This window comes from Triturus cristatus, chromosome 11 (assembly GCF_964204655.1).
Source record: "Triturus cristatus chromosome 11, aTriCri1.1, whole genome shotgun sequence".
In the NCBI taxonomy this organism is placed as follows: domain Eukaryota; kingdom Metazoa; phylum Chordata; class Amphibia; order Caudata; family Salamandridae; genus Triturus; species Triturus cristatus.
This window is the reverse complement of record NC_140594.1, coordinates 510,691,329-510,700,034: the sequence shown is the minus strand read 5'-3', so window position 1 is coordinate 510,700,034 and position 8,706 is coordinate 510,691,329.

The window sequence follows — 8,706 nt, the reverse complement described above, 5'->3', positions numbered from 1 at the left end:
GCTATGTCATCACCATAGGCTTGATCGTGCCTTTGCTACTACTGTACCTTTATTGATCAAAATAGATTTGTTATGGTTACCTTTAACTGATTTCCTTTCTAGACGTACTCCTTAATTTTACCTAGTACCCTTTTACTTCTCCAATTGTAATTATTATTTAGCTTTTCACTTTTTTTTTTAAATTATGCCAATTTATGATATTGATTTTGTATTTCTGATTGCCCTTCTTTTCTTTTTCCCCCTCCCCCTTTCTCTCTCTCTCTCTTTTTCTTTTCTCCCCTTCCACAAAACAAATACCTTTAAAAAAGCTTTTTTCCTTGGTTTTTTTTTTTTGAACGAACAAGATCTTTATTGGTATCATCAGTCGTACAGCTCAACCACTGCCTACATCCCTTCGGGCCGGCAGGGCCAAAGTAACAGTGCTAGGTGGCATGTAGGGGGGGGCGGGGCAAATACACAGCAAGCCGCCTACAACCCCATGTGGGGCCGGCCGCGTCAGGGGGGGGCAGCGGTAACGACACAGGATGACTTAGATCTCGTTTTTATTAGGTTTTTCTTCTGAAATAATCATTTAACAGAGACAGAACTAGGGAGGGGGAAAAGCTTTTTTCCTTGGTATAGTATCTATATCCCTTTTTGGGACTGCAATGTATACTGTTAATTTTAATATCATTTTACCTCCATCCTTTGTCATATTTTCTTGCAATTATGTTTTACTTTGCCTATTGTTTTTTCAATAAAACTTTCTAAAACTTAAAAGAATTGACATAATAAATTATGTAGACCAAGACATTCCAGAGTTTGACTCTGTTGAAATATATAGCAGCACTATAAAAAGTCAGCTAGATTGTTTGTGTTTTCAGCATTTACCGGCCCATTCTAGCTGGGTTTCATAGGGCAAACCCCTCTTTGTAGCAAAAACCTTTAGAAAATTGGCATTTTTCTGCCCCTAGACCTTTGTGCCTGCAACCTGTCTTGGGTCACATGACTGGGTTTAGGTAATGGTTATGCTTTGTTAATTCCTTCCAGATAGTCACACAATAATGGAATTAGATATGCCTCAATAGTCCATCACTGGCAGGATGGGGGCAGACCTGATCAGAGCCCCACTTGCACCTGAATTGGCTGTGTCCTGTCTCCTCACAAAAGGCTTAACAACCCTGTATTGTCACTTCAGCCAGCTTGGTTCCAGGGCAAGGTATTCAGGGAATTCCAAGCACTTTAAAGAACCTTTCCAGAAACATCTCCCACTTTACAGAAAAAAGGCACCAGGGTATAAAAATAAGACCTTCAAACTCACTCTTCAGTTCACTACTGGACCTGTGGAAGGACTCCCCAAGCACTGCTTGCTGCTGTGACCTTCTGTGCACTCTGCCAGACTGCTATTATACTTGAAAGAGCTGATTCGCTGCCTGGGGCTTGCCTTGAATCCTCAGAGGCCAGCCCTGCTGTTGAGCCCTGAATCTTCACCTGCACCCAGGAATGCCAGAAGTGACTCTAAGGGCTAGTTTGCTGGCCTACTGTTCAGAACCACAGGGACATAACAGGCTCCCACCATCTTGACCCCACACCTGGACCCAGCCTGAGTGAGTCCTGAACCTCCAAGACGTCTCCATCCACTCATGGCCCCTTGGTTGTGGTGATAAAGTTGCCCAGATGGTAATTTCCCAGAACTGAGGATTTAGACAAAATTTGGCCGATTAGTGTTCTGAGAACTGGGGAAAGAACGGGACCAACATGCATCCCCAGTCAGATTATCTTTGCTGCTTCTCCTGCTACATTCTACCCTGCAGCAGCAAATCCATTTTGGCGATCCTTCTCCAAAGAGGTATCCCACCTCGTTGAACTGTCTTCAGCTCCAGCCCTCTGCTTTGTGCCACTGGAGATTTTTGACTTCCATTTTGGCGGCTAAGTCTGAAGGTAAACATTTTACAGGTGCTTCACTCTAAGGCCATCCAACGATGAAGTTCTCTCCTCGGACACACCTGCAGCCTTAGCCCCACTGAACTTCTACCTTCTCAGGGATTTTTCTTTCATAATGTTTCTAAGTCCAAAGGTAAGCACTGACTGGGTCCGATCCAAGTTTCTTTCCAAAACTCACTCCATCGCAGTCAGCCTTAACTTTGGACTTTGACCCAGACTCGCGTGATTAGATGTCTATGGTTGGTGCTTTGATGTTTTAGGTGCTAGATTTCCCTAAAAGTTACAAGAATACATAACTTTGGTTCTACAGATTGGATGTTTGTTGTTTTGGTGTCAAATAATTTAGTAAAAAGTATTCTATTTTTCCAAATTGATTCGGGATTTTTCTTGTGTTGTGTTTTCACATTATTACTGTTTGAGTGCTGCATATATACTTTACACATTGCTTTTAAGTTAAGCCCGACTCCTTTTTGTGCAAAGCTACCCAGGGTTAAGCTCAGGTTAATTTAGTGACTTTTTGTGGTTCACCCTGCAAGTGACTGTGGCTGTTGCTTGACCAGGGCTCACACCCCAGTCAACCAACAGCCCAATTTCAAACACTAGAGTATTATCTTTCCTGATGATCCAGTTGTTGTAAATGAAGACTTTCAAGGATGAAAACAGAATAAAAGTTGTTAGCCCTTCTTGCACCATTATACTGTATTGCGGCACACACATACTCTTCGTAGAATACAGTCTTTTTTCAGCCTATTATTTGTGTTCACTTGAAGGATTAGGCAGTTGAATAAAGCAGACTGCTTCTTCATCAACATTTATGTTTGTTCCACCTTTTGCAAATGATTCTGCAGCATGTGCAACAATACAGCAGTGGAATGGCTTGCCTCAATATTCAATCATGTTTGCTTGCTTACCTTGTCAAAATCTCAAACGGCAGCAGCAGTCATATCGGGCAATCAACTAGTATGTAATAATTGGTAGACCTATACAGCTCAAATAGGTATTGAGGCATGTATAATTTGGAGTTTCAATGCATCTGAACCTCCTGTTTGAGAGATTTTATAGGAACTCAGTTAGGTCATTGAATGATTCTCAGCCGCTTCCAGGTCTTGAACGAATGACTGAAATTAATGCAAATCTGTGAGGTGATAAGTATCTTGTTTACTACTACTTCTTTTTTGGGGAAATCCTGTACAATTAGGTGGATGAGCAAAGCATAAGACTGATATATTCCCCATCAGATGTGGCTTCGACAATATTACAGTAATTCCCAGGTGCAACAACCATTCGTAGACTTTGGTATTAAATGTTTCCAAGTTGTCCACAACTGTATATGATTTCTTCATAGAGAACATTGAAACTGTTGCATTCTACTAAAAGCCTTGAAAATGATCAGCAATGGTGTGACCAGTGGCTAACCTTTGCTTCACCTATTGAAGGACACCTAGCATGAAGTGAAACACATGTGTTCTGTGCCTCGACCACTTGTCCACACATCTGTCAAGAGATGGAGAGTCTGACCAGCTCTCTACTTCCTTACTTTCCTGACTAATTCCACACTTGATGGCACAGCAAAAGGTGTAAAAAAAGATTCAGCTTCGAACATTCAATTTTGTCAGAAATCCCTCTCGTTTACCAAAGAAAAACAGAGCAGATCAACTGATAACATTTTGTCTGGCTTCTCCTTGCTAAATGAGTAGTTCATGGGTTTGGTGATAAGAAAACTCCTTTCTGAACATTGATTTGATAGTGGGTATTTGTGGCAGTATTTTGTACGGGTAGCATGTAGGCTCCTTGGACACTTGGGCTGACTATATGCCGATTTTCCTTTAGCTGTGCTGAGATTGCAGTGTCTGATGACTTCACACTAAGAGTGATAGGGCTACTTTGTAAGATGGCATCTTCTTCCTCTTCACCAACACCTCATATATGTTCAACAAATTCTCTCATGGCTGCAGTTATCCTCTGCTCTACCCACACAATTGTGTGGCCAGTTGGCACCCAGTACCATAATGCCCACCTGGTTTGCAGAAAATTGTGCAATGTGTGATGTGGTCTTCATATGGCCTAAGCGTGAAGAAGTCCCAAATTAGGAAGGTGAGCTTTCTTATAATGGTTCTTACAGGTCGTTTGGTTCTTGAAAAGATGAAAGCGGGTGGTGTTAGTAGTACTATAGGAATCAGAACAGGTTGATTAGAACTGATATGAACTTCTACACCACTCTTGACATGAACAATCATTGGTTCATCTTCCCCACTTCTAAGACTTTCTGCAACCTTCCTTTTCCTTTTTTCTCCCACAGCAGGATGTGGACTTCCAATCTATGTCATGATCATCTGATGGAAGGCTTAGAGTAGATGGGGAAGTCCTCTATCCTTTCCCCAGCGGAGATAGTGAAGATGATGTGTCTAAGAGAAAAGCATTCACAACATCCTGCTCTTCTACAGCAATCTTAACGTCCTGCTCTACTCCTACCTCTGGAAGATCAGGTGTAAGAGACTCTTCTAGCTCTTGAGTTTCATGTGATGTTTCGCTTTGCTGCTCAAACAATTTGATCCTGGATTGACTGCTCTCAGCCATGACTTAAGCCACTGCAGCTCTGAGAGACATCTGTTTCAGTTTTAGTGATGGTAGTCGTGGTGCCATTATTGATCTAGTTGTGATACTCCTTCCAGCGTGTTCCTGTTCATAATATGGTGCAGCAGGTATGTAGCAGGAGCACTGAGCACAGAGATCTCTGGGCTTTGCTGCCAGCTAATTCACAGACTTCGCTCCATCTCAGTCAGTATCCTCTTTTGCACCTGCAGGCAATAACATATAAGAAAGAAGAGAGTGAGTTTAGGCAATTCTTGTTAATGCAATGCTAGTCATCATCATAATCATATTATATACATCAATTAAATAAAACAATGTTCCTTCAGGCCCAACAGTGGCCCTATGGCAGGTAGTGGGATGTTAGCAAAATCTATTAAAATAGTTAGCAAATACATGGTATCCCTCCAGACCCTATGGGACCATGTGGATGGCTGTGGGAGGCAAACAAAAAATTGAATAAATTAATTACCAAATATCTGGTGTCCCGCCAGAGCCCATTTGACCTCTATTGGAGGCAGTGGGAGCTAGTCAAAAATCAGATACATTATTTCCCAAATAGCTGCCCCCTGTTGTAGTCAGGCAAAAATCAAATGTATTAATTAAAACCAATTACTGTGTACTACTGATTACTACAATAAACCACAAACTAATATATATAAATATTGGGAAAAATATATTAGGAATAAATAAAATATAAAAAAAGCATTGGAATGTACAATAAGTGCTGCTCGGAAATCACTTTAAAAACTGGAATAAAGTGATTAATAATGAGAAACACACTATCTCCACAAAAAGGTGGCGGCAAGAATAACAAAGGGAACATGGCTGCTCTACCCTGGCAGGAGCCTCTTCCCCTCTCCACCAAGACAAAATGCAGGATTGAAGGATTGAAGGATAATGATTGCACAAATATACATCCAAAATGTTTTTGGGCCTCTCCGTGGTGCTTTAGTACAGTACCAATAAAGAAGCAAAAATTATGTAAAAGAAACTTCAACCAAGATAAAAAAAATATAATGACAGCACAGCAAAATGGAAATGGAAACATTTACAAATTCACCAAACATATATGGCTACATGAGCCTTGACTCCAGGAATCATCAACCTTACAGTTTGAAAAGCTTTATTAGCATTTAATAATACATAAACATATCAGCAATATATGAATAAAAATACAAATGCGAAAATATAACATAGCAAATAGCTGATACTTAAAAGAAAAGAGTAAAAGCATTTTTGGAATTTTAAACAAGGTAAAAGGGGAGAGGGGAGACAGGAAGAGGGGGAGGAAAAGGAATGTCAATATCTGATAGGGGAGAAAATAGGAATAATAATATAAAACCGAGAAAGGCATACCAGGTTACTTATCATAAATAAATAAAGGAGGATTGTTGAATGAGTAAATAATTCAAGGAGGTTTAAATTTATCAGAGGTAAGGTGCGAACTATTTTGCAAAACCATACGGTCTAAAAAGGAGGTAAGGGGTAACCAGAATAGATCTCTATTAATGAGCGGTTTACATGAGGAGGCAAAAGCAACATCCAGTCTATGGAAATGACAGAGGGTATTCCACCAATGTTGTACGGAAAGCTTTGTAAAAGTTTTCCAGTTGAAAGAAATGTGTTGACAGGCTAGAGCAAGCATAAGATTATAAAGACCATGGTTATGTGAGGGAAGAACTAAAGAGTCAGAAAGGCTTCCAGCAAAGAGAAGGGGTATAGAATAAGGAGTGGAAATTGAAAACAGACGAGACAAGTATGACCAGACCTTCTTCCAAAAAACGGAAACAGGAGGACAGAGAAAGAGAAGATGAATGAGATCGGCATTAGAAGAGCCGCAAGTCCAGCAATTAGAGTCAGCAGTGGAGGAAGGGAACCTTGCCAAAGAAACAGGGGAAAGGTAAAGCCTGTGGTAAAGGAAGAACATAGATTGGGTAAGAGAGGCAGAACGAGAGATTTTTAAAGATCTGGACCAAAGTTTATCCCAAAAAGTGATAGACCACTCGCATCCCAGATCCGATTCCCAAGAGAGTTCTAATTTAGATTTAGCACGGTCTGGATTGGGAGCCAAAAAATATTTATATATAAGAGAAGCTTTAGGGAAGGTAAGAAGTATTTTGAGAAGCGGATTTTGGGTGACAGATGAAGGTGAAGGTGGAAGAGAAAAATATTTGTCAAGAATAATCGTCATAATAGTAATAAACTTCTGCAAAAAGGAGCGAGGGCAATGGAATAAGGATTGAAAGTGAGGAAAGGAACAAGGAGAAGTTCCATTGAACAGGTGTTTCACCCATATAATACCCTTTAATCTCCACTCCTTCCAAAAAATGGGTCTATTTTTGAGAAGAATAAGCGAGTTATGCCAGATAGGGGAGTCTAAAAAAGATTCGCGAGAAATAGAATTAGGGAAAATCAAAGATTTCAGGAGAGAGCATGTATGTTTAAATAGGGGAGAAGAAGTGTGAGAAGTCTTGGTATAAAAACGTATAAACTTCTTTGAAAGAAAAGAGTAACAATAAAATCTGTTCAATGGAAAACCAAAGAGGAGTAAAGGAAGAGGGATCTGATATGAGCCATTTTGAAGCTTGGCGAAGGGAGAAGGACTTATGATAAAGACGAAAGTCCGGAAAGTTCACTCCACCGTTGGATTTTGGTTACCGAAGCCATGCTAAAGCAATTCTGGATATTTTATTTCTCCAGAGAAAACTAGAGAGACACGAATCAATGCGTTTAAAATATATAGCTGGAATATGAACGGGGAGCATGAAGAGTACATAAATTAAAATTGGGGCAATCATCATTTTAATCGAATCCAACCGGCCCCACCAAGAAAGAAAAAGAGGGTTCCAAAAAGAAAGTAATTTCTCAATTCGAGATAAGACTGTGGTCATATTCAATTTAATTGAAGAGGTGATGGAATTGGAAAACCATATGCCTAGGTATTTGATTTTTGAGCTATTCCACGCAAAACCAGTAGTAGAATAAGAATGAGGGAGACAGAATTTTGTGAGAGGGAGAATTTCAGTCTTGTCAGAGTTAATTTTGTAACCAGAGACTAGCAAAAAGGATTCAAATTCAAGCAATAATGGAGGAATAGAGGTTTCAGGAGCAGAAATAAATAAGAGTATATCATCTGCATATGCAGAGAGTTTTAATTGATGATTACCATAAGGAAATCCAGAAATGGAATCATTGGTACGGATGGAAGTCAAAAAGGGTTCAAGGGCTAGAACGAAAAGAAGAGGGGATAAAGGACAACCTTGACGAACGCCACGCTGAAGAGAAAAGTAAGAGGAGACCTGGCCATTAACTAAAACCAAAGCCTTTGGAGCAGAATACAATAAAGAAATAAGCGATATAAATTTAGGACCAAAACCATGCCAACGTAAAGATGCAAACAAAAAAGACCAGTCTACTCTATCAAAAGCTTTCTCTGCATCGACAGATATAGCAGCCTGAGAAATAGAAAGAGAAGGGACTTCATTCAAGACATTGAGAAAAGACGTGAATTATCAGAAGTAAGCCTACCCTTCACAAAACCACATTGTTCTTTACCAATAAGATGAGTCATGAGGGGGAGTAAACGTAAAGCAAGCAACTTAGCAAATAGTTTATAATCAACATCAACTAGTGAGATCGGTCTATAGTTTTTACAAAATTGGGAGTCCCGACCTTCTTTAGGAATAAGGCAGATAGTAGCTTCCTGAAAAGTGCCAACTGTCTTACCAATTGAATAAAATGATTGAAAGAGTTTTAAGAGGTTAGGGAGTAACAGGTCAGAGAAATGCAAATAAAATTCCACAGAAAACCCATCTGGGCCAGGTGTTTTCCCTTTAGTATTGGTGTGTAATGCATTGGAGAGTTCAGTAAGGGAAAGATCATTTTCAAGATTGAGGAAATTGATATGGGAAGTAGAAGGAGAAGGAATTTTATCAAAATAAGCTTGGATGAGATCAGAGGAGGGAGGAGATTCTGGTGTGTAAAGATTTTGATAAAAAAAGTTTGAATTCATTAAGTATATCCTGATCATTATGTAGAAGGGAGTTATTGGAAGAATAAATAGAGTCTATGAGAGTGCGTTCTCTGCGAGTTTTTAGATAATTTGCTAAGAGTTTCCCTGCCTTATTACGGCCACCATAGAAACGAGTGCTACTATGAAGAAGCACGGATGAAGCATTATCAGTTGTAGTT